Below are 26444 nucleotides of genomic sequence, written 5' to 3'. Positions count from 1 at the left end.
CAAATTTCACATTCAGCTCCTTTCTCCTCCCACACAAGTGGTCTTCAGTTTGCTGGTTACATCATTGGTGATGGGGTGCTCTGTGCTTTGCAAGGAGACGTTAATTTGCTGGGGGAGTCTTGTTTGGTGTCCGTGTTTTCCTTCCCCTGTTTGTGTCAATGTTTTCCTTCCCCTAGTGTTCCCTGATTCTAGTTCTGTCCTTTGCAACAATGCAGACCACTTTCTTCTCTTTCACACAATATTTTCCATGTTGGTGTCCTTATGGTGTATTTTTAAAGAACATACTGATGTTTACTTAGATTACTTTTCCCAATATTTGAAATTTCAAAGAACCTTATGTAACTTTGGACTCATATATCTTAAAGAGAAAAGCAAGAATTTTGTTAGGCCTAATCATAGAACCCTTAAGTGGAAATCATGCACCTGTGCTTTGGGATTGTGGATAAAAGATAATTTAGGAGTTGTTAACAAAGTACCAATGCCAGCATTGTTAGTGTCAGTTTCTTTATAGCTTTTATTTTTTTGTGCATACAGGTCAATTATAGTATCTGGAGAATTTTACAGGAAGAACATCAGCGTGGTATGAAGAAATGAGGCTCTCATTAACCTCTGTTCTAAGCTAATGGCAGAAATAGTGTTCACATGCCTAGTTTTTGAAATAATTTTATTTCTTACGATTGTAAAAATAATACAGGATGATTGTTGGAGACTCAGAACATCTCAAAAAATAAAGAAAAACTTCCTACTTGTAATTCCACAACCAGATAGTCTTTCTGTTAATATATTTGCTGTACGGTAATCCCCCCTCATCCACTATTTTGTTTTCCACAGTTTTAGTTACCCACAGTCAACTGCAGTCGGAGAACATTAAATGGAAAATTCCAGAAACAAACAATTTTTAAGTTTTAAATTGCATGACATTCTGAGAAATGTGATATAATCTTGTTCTGCCATGCTCCATCCTGACTAGAATGTGAGCTGTTCTTTTGTCCAGCATCTCCATGACGTACGCTCTCCCCACCCATTAGCCACTCAATAGCCATCTTGGTTATCAGGTGGACCGTCACAATTTCGAAGTGCTGGTCTTCAAATAACCCTTATTTTACTTAACAATGGCCCCAAAATGCAAGAACAGTGATGCTGGCAATTCACATATGCCAAAGAGAAACCATGAAGTGTTTCCTTTACGTGACAAGGTATGTATGCATAGGAAGAAGCATAGTATATGTAGGGGTTTGGTATTTTCTGTAGTTTCCGGCATCCACTGAGGATTTGGAATATGTCCCCTGTGGGTAGGGAGACTACTGCATATCTTTTCACTCTTTTCTATGATTATATACTCAATAAGCACATAATTTAACAAAATTTGAGGATCATATTGATCAATATTATTTTCTCTCTTAGTTTTATATTTATATTATATAAATATTTGCCAACATTAAAAAAAGCTTTATAATCTGATTTTAATAGTTGCAAAACACTCTATTGTATGTATTTTACATTTTCCTAAGATTATTTTAGTGTTAGCCATTTAGATTGTTTTTAACTTCATCAATGCTGTAGGACACATCCAGAAATTCTTGTCAGTCTCACTAATTATTCCTTTAGGATAGACTCCTATGAGTGGGAATTCTGCTTAAAGAATTGTATTAGTCTCTTTAGGCTGCTGTAACAAAATACCATAGATTGGGTGGCCTAAACGACAGAAGTTTATTTTCTCACAGTTCTAGAGGCTGGCAGTCCTAGATCAAGGAGTTGGCTGATTTCATTTCCTTGAGAAAGCCGTCTGCCTGGCTGTGTCTTCACATGGCAGAGAGAACTCTCATGTTCCTTCCTCTTCTTGTAAGGGCACCAGCTCTGTCGGGCTGGGGCCCCTTCCTTAGGACCTCATTGAACCCTTATCTCCTCATAGGCCCTATCTCCAAATACGGTTACATTGGGGATTAGGGCTTCAAACATATTAATCTGGAAGGGACACAAACATTTAATCCATAATGAGAATAACCCCTTTCATCCTCTTGATCTACACATATCAGCTGTAAGTTTGAACCCATTTACAGTTCTACCCATAAGGCAGAGAGAGCCTCTTCCAGCCCTTTCTTCTCAAAGCAGAGCATTATAATTTAAAGAATAAAGAATCTCTCGTAATCTGTTCTTAGAAAAGTTGTAGCTCATTGTTCTAATTTGGGTTTCTTTAATTCCTAATAAGATCAATATTTTTCATGTTTGTATGCTATTCATAATTCTTATTTCATGAATTAACTCTTTAGGCTTTCCATTATTTATCTATTTACCTATTTAATTTGCTTATCAATTTGTATAAACTATTTGTGGAGTAATAATAAACAACGGATGTTACTTAGCATTTACCATGTTCCAGTATTGAGGCCAAGCACATTGCATATAAAATCCCCTTTACTATTCATGAAAACTCCCTGTGTATTGCTTTTAAACCCCATTTTAGAGACAAAAACCTGAAACACAAAGAAATTATGCAGATTTTACATATCAGCAGTTTACAGCTATGGCATCCAAATTACACTTGTGCTCACTGCTTTGGTTCTTCTGTGTGCTGGGCTTGTCTTTGGTCACATGTATGATTTGTAGATTGAATTTCTTTTCTCTGTCTTCTACACATATCGTCTATTACTTTTTGTCTTAGAAAACTTTATTTAAATTACAAAAAAAAAACAAACCCAAACATTTGTTGCTTCCCTCTCCCCTCCCCTGTATTCTGGGAGAGATTTTCAAGTTTACTCACCTGGTTACTCATTTGATTTCCCATTGTCTATGTGACTGTCTTCAGTGATGACTCTGTTTCTCTATTGTAATTTCAGCCTCCTCATTTCACCTAGCAGCCTGCTAATCTGGGCTTTCTGTCCTGAGTTTATCATGTTATCTTTGCATCTCATCATGTTCTTCCAGTTCAGCTTTCTGGCGTTTTGCTCATTTCTGAGAGGCCATATAGTCTTAGATCCTAGTGAAGATACCAAAACATTTCATAATATTTTCCATGGTAAATCATTTTCAAAGGTGTGTTCATCTTCTTGATCTTTTGGATATTGTTTCCTTTCTTTTGAGCTTTGGCACTTTTTCACGGGGCTTGTGTTTAGTTTATTGTTTACTAATCCTTAGATTAAGACAGGTTCCCTGGGGATTCAAGGTTTGCCAGCAGACAGATTTTGTGACTGTTGTGCAGACCTGAAATCTTCTCACCCTGCTGCTTGATTCTCTGAAACGTTGAAACTGAGAGATTTCATGAAATTTTACAAATCCAGCATGCAAGGCTGTCAGATTCCTTAGTCTTTTTTTTCTTACTAAGATAGCTTCAATGTGAGGGCTGTGAGCCCCCTAGGATGCAAACGCATCTCAACTTCCTGCTCATTATTTTCAGTCCAGAGATGTGATAGAGAATTTTGACAGGATGGGAATAGTTGGAGAGGGCAAGATGGAGAACAGATGATTGTCCTTTTGCTCTGATGCCTTAGAAACACTCGTTAATCGAGGCCAGTTATCCATGGTTTTGTTTAGCATTGACCTGGGCCTTGAGACAGGGCAGACCGAGGGGGAAGACCAGGAGCCACCTCACTCTCTCTGACATGTGGGCTTTCTGCTGCAGGACCGCAGCAGCAGCTGGGCCACTCACTGTCTCCCCAAATTGCCTTCCATTCTTTCCATATTTTGGTATCTCAGTTCTCATTTTTGTGCTATTTTTGAGTTTTAATTTTTTAAAAATGTGTATTTATATGTATGCTGAGTGGAAAATTGGGAAAAGTTGAGGCAGGAACTGCTAGCCAGGGACCCTTTTAAAACAGAAGTTCTTCATGTTATTTTAAGGATTTTATTTATTTATTTTTAGAGAGAGAGGAAGTGAGAGAAACATCGATGTGTAAAAGCATCAGTTGGTTGCCTCTTACGCATGCCTCATTGGGGTACTGGACCTGCAACATAAGCATGTGCCCTGACTGGGAATCAAACCAGTGACCTTTCACTTTGCAGGATGGTGTCCAACCAACTGAGCCATGCTGGCCAGGGCCACGTTATTATTTTTTACTCAACATTTCCTTCCAGACACTGAACTGGCCTGAATGTGTGTTGATGACAGTCAGTATCAGGATCATTCTTGACACTTCATTCATTCCCCCAATTATCAACCTAGGTATGTTGATACCTTCCTTCCTTCCTTCCTTCCTTCCTTCCTTCCTTCCTTCCTTCCTTCCTTCCTTCCTTCCTTCCTTCCTTCCTCCCTTCCTTCCTTCCTTTTTCTGAAATCTTATCCACCTTCCAGCCCCCCATTAAAATGCAATCTTCCCTGTGAGACCTGAATGGAATGACTTCTTTAACTAAACCTTGACATCTAGTTCATTTAATTACTATATTCTTGTTTGTTGGGATCTGTATGTGCATACAGGTGCACATACTGCCTGCTCTCTTTCTTTGTAGATTGTAAGTTATTCTATCTTGCTAAGCCTCAGTGTCCTGATCAATAAAATGAGTATGATATTAGTGCTTAGCGTGTACATCTGAGGCATTATGCCTCCGGAGTGCTAAGAATAGAGCTTGATGCACAGTGAGCACTCAGTAAATGTTGGTGGAATAAATGGACACATGATTCTTCTGATTCCCTACCTTGAGCCCATATCATTTCAAACATAAGACATCAGCTTCACTAAATTTGCAAGGCTCTCAGTACCAGTTGCAATCTACATTTTTCTTGAGCACTGCCAGAAAGTTTAGGGGCAATGAGGGAATGATCAAATGTAACGACCATTAGTAAAAACCACAGGCACTGAACAGCTGGATAATGTGAACAGACAAGTTCAGCTGAATCTCCAGAAGAGCATCAATCATAAGATGATGGCATTTTTTTGGGAGAGTGAAGAAATGCTTAAAAAGAGGCCAGAGTGCAGCCTAAAATGATCTTAGAGCTAGATTTTCAAAACCAGTGACTCCATCATGCCCTATACTGTCTGGAAAGATGGCAAATTTATGTGGAAACAGACCTCTTTGTTTTCTTGAGATCCATAGGAAATTGGAGAGCTTTGTTTGTTTTATTTGGGTTTTTTTCTCTTTTTTTTGCATAGCTTAATAATAGAAATTGCCTTGGGGACGAGATCTGCCATTGCTTTTCCTTGCAATACTGTTCTCCCTAAGGGATGGTGCCGCAGGCTTCCAGAGTGAATATTGCAAAAGCCACTAATAATGGTTCTTCTCAGGTAACATTTTCTGGTATAAAATATCTTGGCTCAATATCCTCTGAATACATTGAAGTGTACTGTGGTCAGCATGCTAACTTTCTGACATACAATGCTAATTGTCTTTACTTCTGTCTTGGGTTCTGTGGCATCAGAGGTCCAGAATGAATCAAGATGATATCATCTTGATTCATTCAGCAATGTAGAAGCCACTGTGGTCCTGTGCAGGATTCATAGCAGCCTGTTTTCCTCAGGAGAGGAAACACGGGGGACCGTAAAGCATGAAGTAATGTAAAGAACCGTGGGTGGGGTGTCAGCATCCAGTCCTATTACCTGAGGAGGGTGGAGCCAGTAGCACCTGGACCAAGCAGTCAACCACTTATCAATTAATCAAAAGGAATTGGGCCACAGAGTTCTTAAGAGTCCTTGCAAGTATAGACTTTCCAATTCTAAGACTTCTTCTGACTGGAGAGGGGTGTCTTATGATGGTTGGGTCTCTGGAATCAGCAAGCTTGGTTGCAAATCCTGACTAAACCCTTTTGTAAATGAGCACTTAGAATGTTGCTACTATTCACTCTGTACCTCAGTTTCCTTATCTGTAAAATGGGAATAGTAATAATCCTTCCTGTATTAGTTTGAGATATGCAGCTGGTGTTGATTCAGCTGCTCAACAGTCTTACTAGGGACCCAGGTTCTTTCTGACAACTTCACCATCTTATATTTTCATCTTCAGATTTGTTGCCTCATCTTGCAAGTCAGCTGTGGTCTCTTCATATAGTGTCTTCATTTATAGTAGGAAGTGGGGGTGGAAATGGGAGATGATAGCAGAATTTTTAAAAAGTATGCGTAGGGAGAAGGTCAGTGTTTTAGGACTGCTTCTTCCTTTTCTCCAAAAAGAAAAAAACTCTCCCCAAAGCTCTCAGATGATTTCTTGTATTTCATTGGCCAGAACAGAGTCACATGTCCTTATCTGTGAGGGAAGTTGGCAGTCTTTTACAACTTCCGCAGTTAGCAGGGGATAAAGGAGAAGGGGTTGGGATGCTTTGAAGTCTGCAGCAACTGTGTGCCACACTGCCCTGTCATGATGTCAGGATGTCACCTGGGATAGTCGTAGAGTGCTTAGCACAGAGGCTGACCCAGAGCCAGCACTTGCTACCTGTTAGCTATTACTCTTAAAAACCCATTTTTCATCCCCTTGCACCTGATTCAACCTCTTCACAGTGGTTGCTGACTGTATGTTGTATGTGAACCAGAATCATTCCCGTCTGATGTCAGACTGTTGCCGACTCTCGCCTTTATGGTAGTACCTCACTCTCCTGCTTTGCCCAGCTTGTGCCAACTTTAGTGTGTTGCCAAGGAGCACTCACATCAAACATTCGTGAAAGGGAAGCCGAGGAGCAGAGAGGCTGAAGATTTTCCTGAACAAGGTGTTCTGCCTGGCCATAGGTCCCATCTGACAAAGCTGCCTTACTCTGCACAGTGCCACCTTCCACCCTGGCTTTAGTAGTTTGGACCAGAGAGTGGTGCCTTAGTGCAGTGAGGTTTCTGCCCAGTAAGAGAGCTTCATAGCAGGTAGCAATCAATTGACCTAAGCAGCCCCTCTAGGGTCTTAGAGTTACTCTTTGAATGCAAGATTCTAGAGTTGTACAGAAACCAAGGAGCGTATAGAGAGGGGACAAGTGAGCAGGTGCCGTGAGGAACAGAAGCCATGAGTCAGTAGATGCCATGTGGTAGGGAACAAGGTCTTACTTAGCAGAAGCTGCAGAAGCTGCGCTAACTGGGAGGGATAAGAAGACCAGACCCCTGGAGCAACTTTTCCTCCCCGCCTCCCAGGTTGCTGGAGCTACTTTGTACCCTGGGCCATGTTCTAATTTTTCCCTGGCTGGGCTACCTCCTTCTTTGCCCCCCCTGTGCCCCTATGTTAACCCCTCATCCTGGGGTAGCTTGCGAAGGTCTCCCCAATCCTGGTAACTGAAGAACCTGACTCACAAAAATATTCAGCTAATTTAGGCGCAACAGTATGCTGGTCTGTTCCCAAAGGAGCAGGAGAGAGGCAGACTAATGTGCAGGCCTCTGCATCCATCTTCCGCACCAGCTGTCTGTTATGAACCCGCCACTCTAACGGTGGGAGAAACCCACCCAAGGGCGGGCTGAGGTTCTCTTCTGGGCAGGCATGGGGACTCAGCAGCCTGGGCATCAGGGCCCTGGTCCTGTTTGCTGACCGAGGAGTCTCTTTGGAGGGAATGCAGGGAAGCCTGCTTTGTCCCTGGACACTGACTCCATTTATGTAATCCTAGCTAGGCTGTTGCTTGTGCAATTCAATAGTTTGATTAACTTTTTATTGTGCTATACTGGAAGAGGTAAAGAAACAACAGGTTTTTGGCTGTACCCTCTGGCCTGTTCTGTTCTGTCTTGTTGGCTTCAAGGATTTCACGAAACTTTGCGCTGGTGCCAACTTTCTCTCCCTGGGTGTTTTTCACAAGCAGCATCCTGCTTTCCATGTGCGTACCTCCGAGGATCCACAGGAAGTGGGACAGGGACCTAGTCCTTCCGTTGCCGGCATGTGGGCGGGGTGCTGGAGGTTCCTGGGAAATCCCTTCAAGGGTCCCACAGGCGGCCGAATTGAGTGCTCGTGCCCCATCCTCCTCTTCCTCTCTGCGCAGGAGAGATGGCTGTATTTGTGTGATCGGAAGGATCTCGTTTTGTCTGGCAGCTCTGACGCAAGTTAACACAGCTCTGAAAACCAGTTTCCCTGACATCTTGGCTCTGCGGAGCTCCTAGGATGGAATTGTTAAGCCACATTTCCACTTTGTTTCCAGGCATGTGTCTTCTTTATTTATTAACTTGAAGGTTCTGCCATTTCTTATAAAGCTCCCATCCCTCTGTTATTCATTGCCGACAGATTCCCCCCCTTTGTTTTTAGTTTTAGCTGAACTCGAATAAAACCCCCTGGCTTGTAAACACTCATGTTATGAAAGGTTTCCTACGTGGAGACCCAGGCGGGGAAAGCCCCACCAGCTTCTTGGTCCCCCCCCCTCCCCTGGCTGAGTAAACCTTGCAGTGTATGGGTGGTGGGGTGCAGAGTGTGGGGGCTGGTTGTAGCCTGACACCTGTGGTTAAAGTGTAAGTGCATTTTCCCTTAGAAACAATATTATTCACGATGGTCAGAAAGCCCCTGTTGCCCCTCATGGAACTATACAGTTGGCCCTTGAACTACATGGGTTGGAACTGTGCAGGTTCGCTTACACACTGATTTCTTTTTATTAATAAATACCTGTCCTATCTTCTATCCTGGTTTGGAGTCCAGGGATGAGGAGGGCAGACTGTATGCATCGATTTACACCATGTTATATGAGAAACATAAGCATCTGCGGGTTTTGGTATCTGGGGGGTCTGGAACTAAGATTCCGAGGGACAACAAAGTTTTGGGTGAGTCAAAATTTATACTCACATTTCTGACTGTGTCAGGGTTGATACCCCCACGTGGTTCAGGGGTTAACTGTACCTTCCAGTGTATTGTAGCAGGTATTTATAACTGGCCGGACGGGAGAACCACACTGACGTACTTTCCAAGCCTGCCGAGTCCCTCCCTGGACAAGGGCGCGACGTCAAACTGGCCTCAGCGGGGCCCTGGCAGAGGTGATTTTAACACGTTTCCTGGAAATTTAATGTGCAGACAGGGCTGAGAGCCTGGGGATTTGTGGCGGGGCCAGGACACGGGTGGGGTGAGAGCGGCATCCAGGGGCAAAATTGAAGGAGACGCTCATTCTCGGGGTCATGCCAGCTGGCGGCTCTGTTTTGGGGGTCACATGAGGAACTTGGTCAGCATGTGATTCAGTGTTTTGGACGGAGATGGGTTTTTAGTTTTAAACTTGAATATTGTAAAAACATGTCTAGGGTCCAGCCCAGGTCTAATTTGGGGATTGCTCCCTTCCTCCATTCCTGCTTCTCTGAATGCCCTGTTTCTTTGGAACACCTCTTGTGCCAAGCCTCTTGCCTGTCTTCTTTCTTCCCCGATTTTTTGCACTTTTTCCTTCTGTCACCTCTTTCATTCTTTCCTCATTTTCCCCCTCTACTCTCTCTTCCCCGTGAGGACAGGCCCTCCAGTGTCCTGTGTGCTTTGGGCCTTTTCTGTGAGCTGTGCTCCCTTCCCACTCTTCTAGGCTTAGTCACTTGTTTTGGATGTCTGTCTGTTTCTCTCTCTCCCCCTGCTCCTTCCACCCAGCCCACCCACCACAGCCCAACAGCCAGCCAAATGGCTCCACTTTAAAAAACTCCTCCCAGGGTTCTTTTCGTTCCCGGAGTGTCGGCTGTGCGTCCGGCGCTCCAGCTGCTCGTCAGGAACCGCTGCTCGGCCCTGTCCACACCAGATGGCTTCGCTGGGCTGGGGGTGGGGGTGGGTGGAGCAGGCGGGAGGGGGTTTGGTGCGGGAATAACAATTGGCAAAGATAGAAAGATGAAGCTGTCACTGGCTCTTTCTCTCCCTGAAGCTACTTTGAGGAGGAAAGATAAAAGACTATAAAAGTTTGAAAAACCTTGATTCGCAGCGGCCTGGGAGGTGGTTTTCCTGCTGCCATCCTGTCTCTGACGGCCTGGCTGCCCAGTCGAATCTTCTGCCTGTTGGTGCCTCTGGATTTTCTTAAAAGAGGAAGAGTTCTATCAGTCTTTCCCTTGGTCCCCTCCTGCAGACGGCAAGTCTGCAGTTAAGAATAGCCTCTTTGCTTCACAACCACGCCAGACCTTCAAAGCTGGGCCAGCGTCCTTTTTTCTTGTGTGGGAAAGCAGGGGATAAGGCAAAAAGCCTGCAGCTCCGAAGCACCATGATGGAGTCTTTGAAAGGCTTCTTTCCTGCCAGGCATTGTTCACACAGATGGAAAATGCAGCGTCCCTAGGAATCTGTCCCAGGCGGGACCCATAGGAGCCTTGCGGGGGGGGAAAGGGGGGCTTGTCCGAGGCTCTGCTCCCTCGACTGCACATAGCCGTGGTGCTCCGGAGCCTTGGCCTGTCTTCACGGGCTTCTCTCCCACCTGTAGGGACCCCAGGAGGCAGGGCGGGGATGGACACGGGAGGCCCTCTGCCTGGTGGTGGGAAGCCCTGCAATGAGCCTCAGGGCTCACAAGGGACACAGCTTGGTGGCGACTGTGTGTGCGATGGTCATGGGCCCACCCCTCGATCATTCCATCCTTGGTTTGCATTCAGAAGGTGTCCAACAGAGGCTGCAACTGCCCACAGCACTCCTGGGCGGGTGCAGGTGGGGTGGGGGCAGCACGGCGTCCACGACTCCCACCTCTCTCTGCAGGGGCACAGAGGAGGAAAGGGAACCGCTGGGGCTTTCGGCAGGGTGGTCAAGAGGGGAGGGCATGTTTGGCTGACCCTGTTGTCTGGGGAAGTGAATACAGAAGCAGCGTTAGGACAGTTGTAATAATAATAATGACTATTACATGTTACATGCTACAGCCTGCTCAAATCATTGAATGTAGCACACCTTGCTTTGAGGATAAGCCTGCAAAACAGGCACAGCAAATTCCCATATCACAGCAATTCAAGGTTAAGTGACAGGCCGTCGGTTTCCACTGCTAGCCAATAGAACAGAGGAAATGTAATTTCCTATCTTGGCCCCTGCCTTGAAGTGTCCTGCTTAGATCTTGTGATATTGATTGAGGTTGGCCTAGATTCTTTGGTGAGATGCGCATGGGATGTCATAGATGCTGTGATGCAAATGGGTTGAATAAATAGTTCCATGTCGCCTTGGAAGGTATAAGACAGCCCAGACCAGTACAAGGCTGAGCTCTCAGTAAGTCACAGCTAAAAGGACTTGGTCCTCGCAGAAGGCCCCAGTGACATAAGTGCCCACTCCAAGGCCATTGAGGAAGCTCTAACTCAGTAGGGGCTAGAATGGATATTGGGAGGGCCACGGGGGAGTGGCTGTGGGCCCTCTCAGTGGTATTCACCAGGTGTGGATTAGGATCACAGTGTGTCCACTGTGGTCAGTGTGGCAAACATCAGGAACAGGGTCAGGCTGGAGCAGTGACCTGTGACCAGGGGAGGACACCAGGGCTAGAGTTTTGGTGACAAACTGAGGAGCAAATGGCAAACTAAGGCCCTCATAAGAAGAGAGTGAACAAATAAGTCCACCCCAAGTGGCAGGGTGGGGACATTAGGCCAAAGGCTCTTGCAGCCCCTGGGATCTAAGTCTGCCTTATTTCCCAGCATACCCTCCTCTTCAGTGGATGAGGCAGATTGCATTCTCCATCAATGGCTGCAATAATATCTCCCATCTCGCATGCTTGTTTTGCACCATAACTAACGCTCCTCTCATAGAGTGGTGGGGTCAATGTTTCCTCTCTCTGGAGGCTTGAGACTATGGCAGAAGTGACACCATATGATTTCTAAGTCTAGGGTGTAAGAGGGGATGCAGCTTCTGTCATGCTCACTGGAACACTTTTGCTACAGCCCTGACCTGCCACGTAAGCAGTCCACCTGCCCCGAGGCTGCCATGCTGGGGGAAGCCCAACTAGTCTATGTGGGGCAGCCGACAGAGCTGGGAACAGTGGAGGAGCTGACACAGCCAGAGACTGGCCAGACATCTTTCTCTTCGAGCAAACTCAGGGGCTCTCCATGTGGTCTTCCCACGTGGACTAGGTGGGCTTCCCCCAGCATGGCAGCCTCAGGGCGGTGGACTGCTTACGCAGCAGCTCAGGGCTCGAGCGGACATGTTCCAGTGAGGACAGCAGAAGCTGCATCACCTCTTACACCCTAGACTTAGAAATCATATGGCATCACTTCTGCCATAATCTCAAGTCTCCAGAGAGAGGAAACATGGACCCCACTACTCAGGACCAGAGGGTGCTGAGCTCACTGGGGGGCAGTTGTGGACCTCTGGGCTGCAGAGGGATGGTGACCCAGGGTCAGATTCTGAGGCTTATGCTTGAAAAACCACACCTAGCACGAATACCATGACACCCCAATCTCCATGTGGCATCTTAAAAGTAGGTGAAAACTCAAAGTGCAGTTGGCTGACATGGAGGAGGTCCCACACTGGGTACCCCAGTGGGAGATGGAATGTGTTAACAGTCAGAAATGCAGGCTGCTGTAGCCTGTGCTTCAGGCTGGGAGGCAAGAACAGAAACTCCTAGGTGGGATATCATCCTCGTCGGGTGGTGAGGATTGAATGAGGCTGAGTCTGAGCATGCAGCTCAGTGCCTCGCTCATAGGAACGCTCAGTAAGTGTTCGGTTGTCACTACTGTTGCTGTTGCTATTGACCTCTCTTTCCTCAGAAGGTTGTTGTTATCGGTATTGTTTGGTCTGACAGTGGAGGCAGAGCCATGGTTCTAAACCTGTTGTGGAACTAGATGGAAAGACTGTGATACTCCACCTCTAAGCCTGGTCACTAATAATTCAGAATTTATAGTATCAAACTAATACTATTAGATCATTCAAATTCCCACTGATGTAGGTAGATGGATATTCTTCACACCTCTAACTTCCAGAGGAAGCCCAGCAAATTCACTGACATCTAAAAATCTTATACCTAGTATGTAGCCGAATCAGAACTTAAATCCAGGGCCTCTGATTCCAGATTAGTCCTGTTTTCTCTATGGCCTTCTGTGTGCCTAGGGATTAGACACAAGTCCTTAACTCCCTCTTGGTCAGAGACCAGAGCAGGGTGGAGTCTGCAGATGGCAGCAGGCCAGGTGGTCCCAGCTGCAGTGAGCACAGGCCACAGAAGCTGGGGGCTGGACAGGAGTGATGGTGCTTCCTTACACCCGTTTCTCTCCAGAGGAAGTGCGGGCACCCCAGGGTGGGGACGGTCGCTGCGGCTCACCCACCATTGGTGCTGCTGTGATCCCAGGGCTGCGGCCTCCTGAGTGGGGGCCTCGGGGCAGCACCACACCCTTTCAGTTGAAGGAAACAGCCAATGTCTCTGCCAAAGTCTTTGTGGAGTTTCCCTTAGCTGGGACTCAGCGTCTCCTTCCTCACTGCAGACATGTTTCCGTGAATGTATTCCTGTCACAGAGTAGAGCCTGGTTTTAAAGCTGCCCAGATGTGAGCCTTACTCTCTCCCTCTGCCTCCCTCACATAGTGTTAAAATGTGGGCATGTAAAACCCTCCCGCTGAACTGAATATCCACGTCACATTAGTGTGATGTGTCTGGACCCTTTCTGTAACCTGATGGAATGGGATGTCTCAGAATTGTGGCTAAAGCCCCCAGACTGAGGACAGCGTCCATCGTCTAATGAAAGCAGCCCCCTTCAGGGTGTTTTAGGAGGTGGCCAGACTGGCCTTCTGCCCTTCACCTGCACCATCCCATAAAGTTCACATAAGCAGAAAGTACAGATACATGGAAAGGGGAGTCAGTGTGTGGGGAGCTAAAGATGGGGTGGTGACATTTCCCCCTCTTCTTTCCCATGCTGCACCCTCAGGTCAGCAAAAGTAAAAAAAAAAAAAAAAACCACTCATCAGAACTCTCCTAAAGGTGGGTCCCTGCCCTGACCTCTGTGTTTTGGAGAGACCCTCTCAGAAACCCCTTCAGCACATTCCTGCCTGTGGAGCGGGTAATCTGTGGCATTAGGGGACAGGTCCTCCTGGCGCTCCCCTCCCCACTGCATTCCAGGTGTCCAGGTCTCCCAGGATGCCTTCCAGGGCCTGCTGAGGTCCCTTGCCCCAAGGTGGACTGACTCGGGCCTGCACCCACGTGTGGCTGGGGGCAGCAGTTTTGGGTGAATGTGGGCCGGTCCTGCATGTGCAGCGTAGGTGGCCACATGCGCATGCCCGAGGCTCTTCTGCTGTGGAGTGGAGGTGAGGGGAGGAAGAGAAGCAGAGCAGGCTGAGCCAGAGGCAGGGTCTCGGATGGGAAGAATGTCTCTCTCAGATTCAAATTCCAGGGAGACTGGGAATTCTATTTCGAACTGACCTTCCAGGCCATCATGAAGGTATATTTGTGAATGATATTTTATTTAACAGTACTATAAGTGAGCTAGATCTGTGACTTTAGAGTATTTGGATATTTGGCATGTGGGCCTCTCCACTTGGACTATTGCCCTAGGTCCTGCTAATTTAGGGGTGGGCGTGCCACTCATGGAGATTGGGGTGCGTGCCAGAAGGAAGGCTTGACTCCTGTTCTCTGGTTGAACTACAGAAGAGCAGCAGCTCACTCCATGCCTTGAGAGAGGTCTGCCTTTCTCCCTGGAAGTTGGGGCAAGAGTACAGATGTGAACCGAAAGCCTGGAACTTGTCTGGAGTACTCTGAAGTCAGGAGCCTAGCTGCAATAACCCAGCAGAGCAGGGCGAGGAGATACGATGTCTGTGGGCATCTGGCTTCCCTACCATGTTGTGTGGCAAGCAAGTGTGAGCTTCCTATGGGCCAAATGGATGCCTCAGTGCCTTTAGGGGACCTTGAGTAGGAGGACTTCCTGTGAGTGTAAGGGGGCACAGGGGGAACCTTGGGGCAGGGACAGAGCTGTGGGCGTTCTCCAAAGGTCTGCCAGAGTGTTCTTCAACCACATCACAGAAATGTGTAGAGAGGAGGTCTCTTATGTGGGTACTTATTAGCCACATTTGAATGCTGAGACACACGGAGAAGGTTCAAAGTCAAGAGATTACTGCTAAGAGCACCACCAAGCACAAACCCTCAGTACCTTCTTGTTCCTGCAACCCTGCTGTGACCAGAAAGGCAGAGAAATGGGGAGGAGGGAGACAGGTTAGAACATTTCTACATCCCTCTCCACACATAACCCAAGTGGAGTCAGTGCTCAGCTACAGGAGGGAGAAAGCTTCGATATGGAAGCAGAGAGAAGTTGTGACATGGGCAAGACTTTTTAATGCCTGAAAAATTATTAAGTCCCCAAATGAGACTCATTCTTACAGATGGAAGCAGGCCAGAAAGCTATAGGGTGAACCCGGAGTGTTATAGAGCTTGTGATCAGGGAAAGAGGGACCAGCTTTCTTTTGCATCCCAAGTTTATTAACCTGGTTATGCTGCCAAAAATTCTGTGCTCCCAATAACTTCACACCAAACTAGTGTTCCTTGGCCTTGAATCTGACTCGAACACCCTTTTGCAAGGACATGGATATTGACTAGATAACTGGTCCTTGAGTATGAGTCCCCGCCCCTCTCTTTATGTTACTTGCAAGATGAGAATAATGCTACCTTCTTGCAGAGGTAGGAGGATTACGGTCAGGGAGAATGAGCCCATGAGCAGATGCCCAACACACGCTTACTGCCCTGCCCTTTCTCTTCCAGGCAATGGACATGGCTCAAGCTGAGAGAAGTGAAAATGCTCAGTTTTGCAGGAGCAATGCCGATGCTCAGTCTCCACAGCCTTGCCTGCAGCGGCTCTGTCAGTCTCTGTCTGGATGGTGAGCCTGACCCCTTCTGCTGTGTCTTCACTGCAGTTTTACGGTCATGCTGAAAAGGGCAAAAGTTGCCAGCTTCTTTTAATGCTCACATCCGGGGATGATGACCTCACAGTGTTTGGACAATTAATATGACATTTCCTAATCAATGTATACCGATGCATTATTTATTCTAGCATGACGATTGTGTGGCAAAAATTAACCCTGGCACTGGCTCTTCTTGCTCTGTACATACTGTTTCCCAGCTCAGGCTTGAGTACAATGGGCTCATTTATTCCATCCAAGTTATTCAGAAGGATGGACTGCCGACTAAGGCACAGTGGATGCCAACCCGGAAGTTTTCGAATCGCCTTTTGGGAGTAGGCTGTGCCTTTGGGACTCAGCATGGTAAGAAGGGAATGTGCCTCTATTTTCTTTGCTATTTATTGCTCTGTATTAAAAGATGCCTCTTCACTTGTCTGGCCAGAAGGATAGTGTTTCATTAAGGAAGGGCACGTCTGAATTAGACTAGCGGCCAGCTTGTGCCACATTAAATCGTGTTACTTCCATTTCCTCCTTGCCTGCTCTCCTCCACCGCACCCCTTCTGTCTTTGTTTGCTGTTTGGTTCAGAAGAACATGGCTACCCCACGTAGGTGAGAGACACTGCAAAGAAGAAACAGTGGAGGTGCTCAGGAAACTCTGAACCACAGGGTAGCGACTGGCATGGAGAGGCGGTGATGTCGGAGTGGCCAGGAGTGGCCCAGGACTGCGGCAGAGGACTGAGGTGTGAGGAAGGATAAAGGAGGAAAGCCATGGTCCTTCCGTAGCTGAACTCTTGCCCTGTGACCTGCAGGGTGGCATAGAAAGGTTCATGATGGAGGTCCCTTAGTATTTCTTGGCCACTGCCAGAGATGAGACCTCAGCTTTTGGGTTATATCTGCTTAGTAGTCCTTACCCAGGGTATGTATGCTCTTTCTGGTGGCCAGTTGGCAAGAGGGCACGGGTGTATAAGATGCAGTGTCCTCTGCCCCAGCTCAGTGGGGCTGGAGGAAATCAGCTCCCTAGAGTGTGTAAGCAAGCAGCTGTGATTCTGGGAGGGTGTATGTTGGCCATGGCTCCAAGGAGTCCTCGGAGAGCCAAAAGGCCTGAATGGTGGTATTGTTGCATTTGAATACCTCCGAGGAGCTGTCTGAAAAAAAACAAGAAGAGATAAAATTGAAATGTTAAGCGTTTCCAACAAAAGCTATTGGGGGAGAATTTCCTGACTCAGCACTTGTTGACATTTTCTGAGGCTTTTCACAGACAACATAAGATTACTCTTTTTTGTGTGTGTGGTTTTTGTTGTTGTTTGTTTTTGTGTGTGTTTTTAAAGCTTTTTGGTTTCCATTGACAAGAGGGTTGTGCAATCCAGGGGTTGAAGCCTTGCCAGGAAAAGGCGGGGCCAGGCCTTGACCACTCATTCTTTGTGCCAGAGGAGCCCGGCCTGGCCCTGCCTGCTCTGGTCTCTGCTGCCGTTTGACTCACTGTCACCCGAATACCCCAGAGTTGCTCTCCAGGTAACTTCAAGGCTCAAATCTGGGGGAGTCTGGCCTTCTCAGTCCCGTGGAGCTCTGGCTTATTAACCTACATGCTGTGCGGCCCTTAACTTTTGTTATGGGTTGAATTAGACCCACCTTTCACATGGGTCTTTTCACATGGGAAGTCCTAACCCATGCCTGTATAAAAAGGGGAAATTTGGAGGCAGACCCATATACAAGGAGTATTCTATGTGGAAGATAAAGGCAGCCATCAGGGCGATGCCTCTATATGCTGAGGAATGACAAAGATTGACAGCAAAGTGCCAGAGGCTGGATGAGGGGTCTGGAGCAGGTTCTTCCTCACAGTCTCAGAAGGAACCAACCGTGCTGGCACCTTCATCTTGGACTTCTATGCAATACACTTCTGTTGTTTAAGTCCCCAGTCTATGCTGCTTTGTTACGGTAGTTTTAGCAAACTAACACAACAGTGTTATAGAACAGAACGAGTTTGCCCACTTGGCACTAGCAGAGCCAAACACTAAACACTAATTGCAGTTGAGAAATATTGGCTATTTCATTAATGGATGGGGCCACCCAGGAGAACGGGGAGCTGATGCTCAAGGGCCCAACCCCTCTGATGGCAGGTAGGTTACAGATTATATAGGGAAAAAGCACAAGACACCAGGGGTAGGGGTTTGGGGTTATGCTGGGAGCTGATTGGTCTGAGGTAGGGTAATGGTCCTAAATCATTTCCTCAGGTCTTAAGAAGAGTTCTGAGGTCTGCTCCAGTGTATCTCTATCTGGTTTCATTGGGGGGGGGGTCTCTACCGTAGGCCTCAGGAACTGAAACACAACTTAGGTCAAGATGTTACCTTGAGCCTGCAGAGGTCCTGGCCTTGTGATCTTTAGCCTGGTCCAGGTCACTGTCTTCCACTGCCTCAGGGGTTTCTGGTTATGGGGGAAAGTCCAGGTCTCTGGGGTGCGGGTGGGGGACACAGAAACAGAGATGATTTCTAGAGCTATGATTTATAGCTAAGTTTAATCAGACACGAGACCCTCAGTTTTAGTTGGCATTCCTGCCTTCTGTGTATGGTTTTCTCCTTTTCTCCCTTCCTGCACTCCTCCCTCCTCCAGCCTTCTGTGATACCATGTTGGACTCGAACATGCTCTGGAGCTCAACTGTGACTTCAAGTTCTGCCATGTACAAGTTGTGTGTCCCCAACCTCTTTGTGCCTGTGTTTTCTCATCTGTAAAATGAGAACAATAACAGCAATCCTGACCTCATAGAATAAACAAAGGAACTAATGTGAGCCCTCTTTGAGTGTGAGCAGTGTGCAGTCACTGCTCACAATCTGAGTCTGAAGCCTTCACTGTGTCGAGTGTCTACTGTGGGTACATGCGCCCTGTGGTGCTGTTGGTACTGAAGAAATGGATTCCAAGTTATTCTAAGGCTTTACTCCTATTTAACCTTATCACTTCTGGGAGTTTATAATCTAATTGAAGAAATAAAATTTGTGTAGGGAACAGTTTGCTGTACAAGGCATTATGTGATTGGTTATAGGACTAAAGGATCATTGATCCATCTCAGTCAAGTAGTTCTTCATGCTGGGAGCACGCGAGACCCCACTGAGGGTACTCGGAAAACAGACCACTGCCTCGGCCCTTTCCCCAGACCAGCTACACAACATTTCTGAAACTTGAGTGAATGGATGAATCTGTCTGTGCTTCCATTTCCTCATCTGCAAAGTTAGGGTGATACTTGTATCTACTTCAAAGGGTTGTGGTGAGAATGAAATGGGTTAACCCATGTAATGCTCGTAATAGTGCCTGCCACATAGTAAACACTCAATAAATGTGAGCTCTCGGTCAAACAGTAGACTCAGCAGACTCAGCTCCAGTTTTACAGCTTATTTGTTGATTCCTGTTTGCCTGAAAAGCCTCTAAGAATAACTTTCTCCATTGCCCCTCCCACATAAAGACTGTGGGAGTTCTAGACTACTCCTTGTTGATAGAGAAGATTATCTGGCTACAGGACCTTGTCCATGGGAGCAGAGGTGGGAGGGGACTTGTGGCTTGCCCGTTGAGGACCTCCATATTTTTTGCAGATGTCAAGGCGGTACATAATCTTAAGTTTAGGTCTTGCATCATGTCTTCTTCTCCACCCCCCACCCCTCAACTCCAATTCCTGTGCTTCCCTATTCTCTTTCCTAATTCTCAAGGCGTGTGTTAAGGGTCTAAGACAGAGACTGGGAGCTCAGAGGCTGTCCCGGCTGCCCGTCAACTGTGCAATTCTAGGTGAGGTTCTCAACGTCTCTCAGCTTCAGCTTCCTTCTCTTTTATAAACCAGAAAATAGAAGTTCCCTTTTAAATGCCTGCATTTGATATTTAAATGGGAGAGTGAGAAGCACTATTAGCCCAGCAGAAAGTGCTCAGTAAAGGTCATCCATGGTCACTTAGGTGGCCTAACTCTGGTGTTGGCATTTGGGGCCAGAGGGTGCTCTTGGTGGCCGGGTTTTGGAGCTCATCTCAAGATGAGATGATGTCAGCTCTGCTAAGGTAGCAAGGATAGGACTGAGTGCTGAGAAGCATGGCCTTGATAAGACTCTAGCTGAGGTATCTTTTCTTTCCCAGGAATCTCAAGGTCTCAGGCCAGCAAACTTGTGCACTCATGTTTTGAAAAAAACACAGCAACAATAGCTGTTTGGGTGCACATGCTATTCCCTTATCTTCCACTGTTGGCCTGTGCCAGTATAATCAATTGTTCCACTGTCTCATTGGGTAACTTGGAAACTGCGCTGAGGATCTATGATAACCAGTTGGCTGGAACTAATGTCCTTTTGGAGGTGAGGAGGAAAAAAAGGAAAGCAACGTGACATAGACAAGGGACAGCCAATTCTCTACATTTTAGCAGAAGGAGATTGAATTTTTGAAAGCAGGCACCTAGAAAGAGAATATTGTTCTACTTCCTCCTTTTTTGTTCTCTGGGCTCACATTTCCAAGAGGTTTAATTTTCAAAACTTGAACAAGAAAGGGTATTAATCTTAAATGTCTCCCATTAATCACCAAGTCCAGCCTAGTGGCGAGAGAAGGATGACTCACTTCCACAGTTGATTTCTTGGTAATGGTGGGTCGAGGCTTGCCCTTACATTTCCCCTCCTGTCTGGCTAATGGAGAAAGCTTCCCCTTAGGAAGTACCCATCCTGGAGCAATTTTTCAAGGGGAAATTGCAGACAGGAATAGCCACTGACATGAAAATATTTCTCATAGGAAAACAAGGTGAGCAGAATAGTAGAGTGATCATAAATACAGACTTTCCCTTTGAGAGTGGTTGTAGAACTAAATAAAAGCACATAATTCAGTGTATGACATGTTAAGTAGGTCTGCAATAAGCAGTCAATATTTGCTCCCCCCACTTCTATGTGCCAGACACTGGGCTGAGCACATAACTTTTGCTGTCATTGGATCCTCATCATGTTTTATTTAATAGTTGCCATTATTTCCCCTTGGTTTACAGGTAGAGAAGCCAAAATGCTAAGTGACTTGCCCAAAGTCACACAGATAGTGGGAGGTGGAAGAGGGACCTTCCCCTCTCTACTCCATATTGTCACAGTATGTCATTGTGGAATTACATACTTTCTCTTACCCCATGACCATGGTATCCTTACAAGCAAATTAGTCATGAGTTAGCTGTGAGGAAATAAACCCATTCCCCCATTGCTTTTGCTGACCAACATCCAAGTTCTTTTCTTGAAACTTCGATCCTGCAGCATTACAGGTCAGAGCATCCTCCCTTCCCCCGCCCCCAGCAGCATTCCAAGGGTCATGATGCTCTTTAAAGGATTTTAAAGGGATGCCCTTTCTGGCCCTGACAAATTTCGTCTCATAAATGTCAGATAAACTGCTCTGTCACCCAGCAGGCAGTCCGTCCAGGATTCTCCATCAGTGCCGGGTCCTGGTGGGGCCAGGATGCTGTGGAGGCTGTGGCATGGGGTCTACAGAGGGGCCGTCCAGGTGTGCGTGCTCTGGAGAGCTTCAGGGAAGGTTTCCAGAGTGAGGTCAGGAGGAAGTGCTCTGTGACTGCTTCATACTCTGAGCAGTGAAAAGGCAAGTTCATTTTCATGGGGTTGAAGAGAACCCTACCCTCTCAGAAAGTTTACAGAGATGTAATAGTTTCTATAAAATGCCTGTGTTTCTAACAGACAGAACCTAGAAAAACTCCATGGGGTTGAAATGACCCAATCTGGTGACTCTAAGCGAGGCTTTGGTCACCCTACAAACCATTCTGTATTCACACAATTGCACGCGGGTGAGGCTGAGCAGAGAGCATGTTCAGGAACACCTTAATGATGTCAGGATGCTTTTCATTGCTCATTTATCACTTAACAGCTCCGATTTGTAATGTGCTACCCGCATTCTCCCTTTAGCGCAGACAATGCATTCTTTCAACAGTGCGCGGCTCAGTGGGAAGAACTCTGCTGAAAGCAGTGCGGTGGTGCCTGCAGCCTGCCCCTGTGGGGAGGAGGGGCGTGTGGGGGCAGGTGGGGACCAGATGCCTGGCTGTAGTCTGACTGGGGGATGAGCACATGCAACAACCACTTCTGGTTCCACTTACTCATTTTTCTGTGCTGAAAGGTGTCATATAAATGCTAAATAGAACAGAGAGAGATGGGGTCTATCTATTTGCATTTCGTCTAATGGGAGCAGATGCAGATAGAAAAGCAGCTTAGCCATGACTGTTCACCTGCCCCGCCAGGCCTAATGCCTTCCGTTCGTTTCAACGCAGCCCACGTCAGTTCCGCTCCAGTGCTGTGGCAGACATGGTGTGGGGTACAAGGGGCACGCCCCTTTGTCCTCAGTGGGTTTATAAAACTTGTTGGGCAGACAAGTTTAACCACAGGAACCATCTGAGGACAATGGCACCCAGCATATGGTCAAGTAGTAGGTCGTGGGAAAGAGATGAAGTGCTGGAGGACACCATAGAAGAGAGCACCATGCGTGCTGGCTGGGCAGGTGGGGTTCTTAAGGCAAAGGGACTGGACTTGCTGTGTGAATGGCGAGGGGGTAGAGGGGCAGGGACGGGGGCAGGAGTTGGTCTAAACACATTGCAGGACCTTCCCATCTGCTGTTCTTCTGCCCACACTCTTCTTCTCCCTTTGGATGGTGGGGTTCTCTTAGTCACTTAGAGCTTGGCTTAAACACCCCACTTCTAAGAGGTCTTCCTCAGCTCTTCTGCCTGTGCAGCATCCCTCTGCACCGTGCCATTCCCTGTCAGGGTATCCTATGTTTCCCTGCCTCCACTTACCGCAGTGCTTGTTGCTGTCTCCTTGATTGCGCTGCACCCGCCACACAGGCAGGGCCCCTGTGCAGCTGACTGACTGATTCATCGTGACTGTATTCACAGACAAGCACAATGCCTGGAGCCTCAGAGGTGCTCAGTAAATACTTGTTGAATGAATGAGTGACATTTGAGGAAAGTCTCATTTAGCAAATGTATTTGTTAGCCAATTCAATCCAAGCTCTCGTATTATATTCGAGGAGGAAAATTTATAGATTCCATAGAGCTGGCATGGAGCTGGATATGTTTCAAGAAAAAGAGTTTTCATTAAAACATACAACCACAACAAAGCAAGAAAAGCAGAGTAATTGATATGAGCATGCCAGTCAAGTCTGCATGTTGAGAAACAGAATAAAAAGAAATAAAAACTTATGAACAATTGCACTGGGGTCTTGCATAAACATGACCCACTATTATGCATAATACAATGCATGGCATTTTAGTCTTGGACCCCGTCCAGAGTGGTTCATTACTGAGTGAAGCAGGAGAATCTTGTTAAAACACAGCTTTGTCTAAAACATGGTCCCAGACAGCAACCTAGCAAACAATGTTACGGAGGGTCCACTGTGGTTGTAAGAGAGAGGTGGGCTTCTCATTTCATTCTCTCTTCAACTTCTTGCTTTGAACAAATGGGTAGCCTGGGCTATTCTCCTTTTAAGAAGCAATTCTTGTATTTGGTGAAGATCAGAAAATTCATGTCAGCTCTAAGACAGGAGAGAAAAAACTTTTAAAAGGTAAACGTCCACGGTGTATAGCCGATTGCCTTTTTATTCAGATTTAATCTGAGCAATATGACATTTTCATTATAGAAGTTAGAAGCTATGGATCAGAAATATCTCCAAATTTTCTTGGGTCTTTGTTCACTTCTGTAACATTTCATTTGGGAAAAGACAGGGGTGGGGGCTGGGGGAAGGAGTATGACTAGAAAATATGATTTAGTGCTGGCTTTGTGCACTTAGCCTCTTGCTACTTCTTATGCAACCTCACCAGCAGGACCAGAAAGTTTGCATGAGTTTAGCAATTGCTCCTTCTCACTCCCCTACCCCCACCTGCCAACAGTGCAGAAAAACCAAGTTGTCTGTTGAAAAACTATTCTAATATTGAAAGTAATCTTCTGATGGGCTGTGGCATATTCTCAAAGCTTTATTCTGCAAACATCTTTTTGCTGGAGCTTTAAAATTCTATAGATCAGTTACTTTGTGATTTATAGAATATGAAAAATATAGCTGGTTTTGAGTAAAAAAAAACCCCATTTTTGTTAGGCTTGCCTATGATGTCCCTCTTAATAGCAATAAGACCACGGCTTCCTGACCATTACAGTTGCATTGGGGTGATGGTAACAAGCTTGGCTTCGTGAAACACCAGTTCCTGGACTGACCATGTCCTCCCCACCCCCCTGCCCCTAGCCTGGGTCTCCTTTCTTGGGCTGAGAAGGGAGAGTGCTACAGCCAAACTCAGGATTGCTGCGAGGTATCTGTTTCTTGTCCAGCCTTCTTTACCTCTGGGTGTTGCGTGCAGGACATTGGTCCATCTTCACGGTCTCCGCCTCCAGTGTGCGTAACTAGACTTTTCCTGAGCTAGACTCTACCAGGGGTGTCCAGCCTTTTGGTGTCTCTGGGCCACACTGGAAGAAGAGTTGTCTTGGGCCACACATTAAATACACAAACACATATGAAAACTGATGAGCAAAAAAAAAAGGTTTTAACTAAATTTGTGATTTTGTGTTGGACCACATTCATAGCCACCCTGGGCCACATGCAGCCTGAGTATCTCAGGTTGGACACCCCTGCTAGACCATAAGTATATACAGACAGCTGAGCCCTATAAAATAATTTAAACTGCAGATCATTATGTATTGTGGATATAGTCAATTATAAAAAGCAATGTGACTTTAAAATTGTGTTTGGCCCTGGAAGATGTGGTTCAGTTGGTATGAGTGTCCTCCTGTGGATCAAAGGTCACGGGTTGGATTCTGTGTCATGGTGCATACTCAGGCAGCCAATCTATGTCTCTCTCTTTCCTCTCTTTCTTTCTCTCTCTTTCTACCTCTCCCTCTCTCTCCTTTCCTCTCTCTCTTCCTCTCCAAAAGCAATAAAAAAAATGTCCTTGGGTAAGGACAAAAAACTAAAAATGAAACATAGAATAGTCTCATCTTTAAGTTCTGGAACTGAAATTTTTTTCAATCTTCTTTATATATGTATGTTACCAAAACCTGCAGCATTGGGTCAACCTACATTAATAAGAACGATGATTATGAATGATGTGCTGTGGTTGAGACTTACATGGAAGATGTTAGAGAATGTCCGTCAGCAGTGGGGTGTCTCTGTGGATGCAGAACCCCAGGTTCATTCCTTCTCACTACTTGTAGAACTCATTCTTGCTTCTACTTCAGAGGCCCACACTCCCAACACCTAGATCTTTCAGCTGTGAAAGTGGCATCTCCAGCATGGAAACCAAAAAGACCACATGCCCTCCAGCCTCTCTCTTCCTGGAGAACTGTCAAGTACTTATCGAACTTTTAGGCTTGTGTTTCGCAGAGTCCTGGTTTTATCCTGGGTAGTGATATGCCTAGATGCAGAGACAGATTTCCTAGTCTCCTGTAAGCAGGAGCTGTTGGTTGGGTTTCCAGAAATCTTTAAGAATGCTGCTTCACCTGGGAGAGGTCCATTTTTACTCCTCCTCTACCTCCTTTTTCTTTCTCAGAAAGTAAAGATGATGGATGCCATTCCAACAGCTATGTTAGTCTATAGGGTGACCTTGAGGGTGTGCCCTATGTGCTAAGTCTGATGGAGAAGAAAGATTAAAAGTGTCTATGTTCCTGATGATGGTGGAACTGCCATTACAGCCTTAGGCTGCCCACTTTGGGGCTTCTTTCATGTTGGGGAAAATAAACTTGTATATTATCAAGTCACTTATTTGGGCTACTGCTACACACAGCTGAACGTAATCCTAATGGTATGTACTTGTTATTCTGAAGATACGTATTTTCCTCCAGTGTGTTTTGAATAGATAAACTAGGAAAGATGAAAACAATGGTACAACACTGTCTGCTTGCTTTGGATGGAGAGGAAGCACGCATTTACTTTGCCTTCCTCCCTTACTTCTCTCATTGCTATGAAGGCTCGCAAGGGCAGGCCCCCAGAGGAGGTGAAGCTCAGGGAAGGCTGTGTGGTATCCGGACCCTGTGTACCTTAGCCATGTGCCTCGGCTCCCTCTAGGCCTCTGTGCCTTGTTGGTGAGCGGGGAGGAACTCTTCCTGTAGTGGTCTGAGATCAGGTTCTATTTGTTGCCCCTGGACAATGGATGGAGACAAAATACCTCTTCCCAGGAATAAAAAGGAGAACAAAGACCATGATTATACATTCAATTTTGCCAAATCCTGTGCTTATTATGTGCTTATTATGTGCTTATTATATCCAAATCCACATGGCTTGATTCTGGAAGTTGCAATGGGCACCCTGTAGGGAAAATATTATACGAGTTATAAATGAATACTAATCAGTACAAGTCAATAAGCAAGATCTCAGCCAAACTCTAGACATACGGAGAGCTAGATTATTATTTTTTGACTGTAGCAGGAAGAAGAGAGACATAAGATGTTCCCCTTAAGCTTTAACAATAAAGAGGAAATAAAAAGGATTCATCAGCCCTTTGGAGCTATGTGTAATATGCAAAGTCCCAAATGAGCAAGTCTCTGGAACTTAATGTGATAGTTCCAGCAAGAAAGTAATTAAAAAAAGGAAAGAGAGAGAATAGGAGAAAAGGAAGGAAGGAAGGAAGGAAGGAAGGAAGGAAGGAAGGAAGGAAGGAAGGAAGGCAGGCCAGTGACCTCTGACAATCTTTCTCTACCTCCTTGAGTTAAATGGAAGCCCTTTGTTGACACAGGATTAGTTCTGCGATGATGAGCAAGGGGTGATTTACTTGGATTCAGGGATGAGCCCTGGAGAGGTGAGTTTGTACTAGTCAGAGCAGTGGGCCCCTCAGCGTCCCTTCTGAGCGTTCATACAGAACAGCGGAGTTCTGTGCCACCTCGTGGGAAGGCCACAGAATCCGCAGGCTC

General features: G+C 46.2%; 1 long non-coding RNA gene across 7 annotated transcripts in view; it reads left to right on the top strand.

Moving 5' to 3' along the window:
* LOC119058084 (uncharacterized) overlaps positions 1 to 26444 on the top strand; it is a 224730-nt gene that overhangs the window by 127943 nt on the left and 70343 nt on the right. For 4 of the 7 annotated variants that reach the window (XR_005084194.2, XR_005084191.2, XR_005084193.2 and 1 more), the window contains exon 8: positions 15440 to 21084. The exons of 2 other annotated variants lie outside the window; for them this stretch is intronic. This is a non-coding gene — a long non-coding RNA (uncharacterized LOC119058084). Of the gene's footprint in view, positions 1 to 14335; positions 14395 to 15439; positions 21085 to 26444 lie in introns of those variants that run through there. One more of the 7 variants, XR_008390124.1, reaches the window with a different exon arrangement.

The sequence above is a fragment of the Artibeus jamaicensis genome, unplaced genomic scaffold (assembly GCF_021234435.1).
Source record: "Artibeus jamaicensis isolate MK-2021 breed Jamaican fruit bat unplaced genomic scaffold, CSHL_Jam_final scaffold_369, whole genome shotgun sequence".
In the NCBI taxonomy this organism is placed as follows: domain Eukaryota; kingdom Metazoa; phylum Chordata; class Mammalia; order Chiroptera; family Phyllostomidae; genus Artibeus; species Artibeus jamaicensis.
This window is presented reverse-complemented; position numbering and strand designations above follow the sequence as displayed.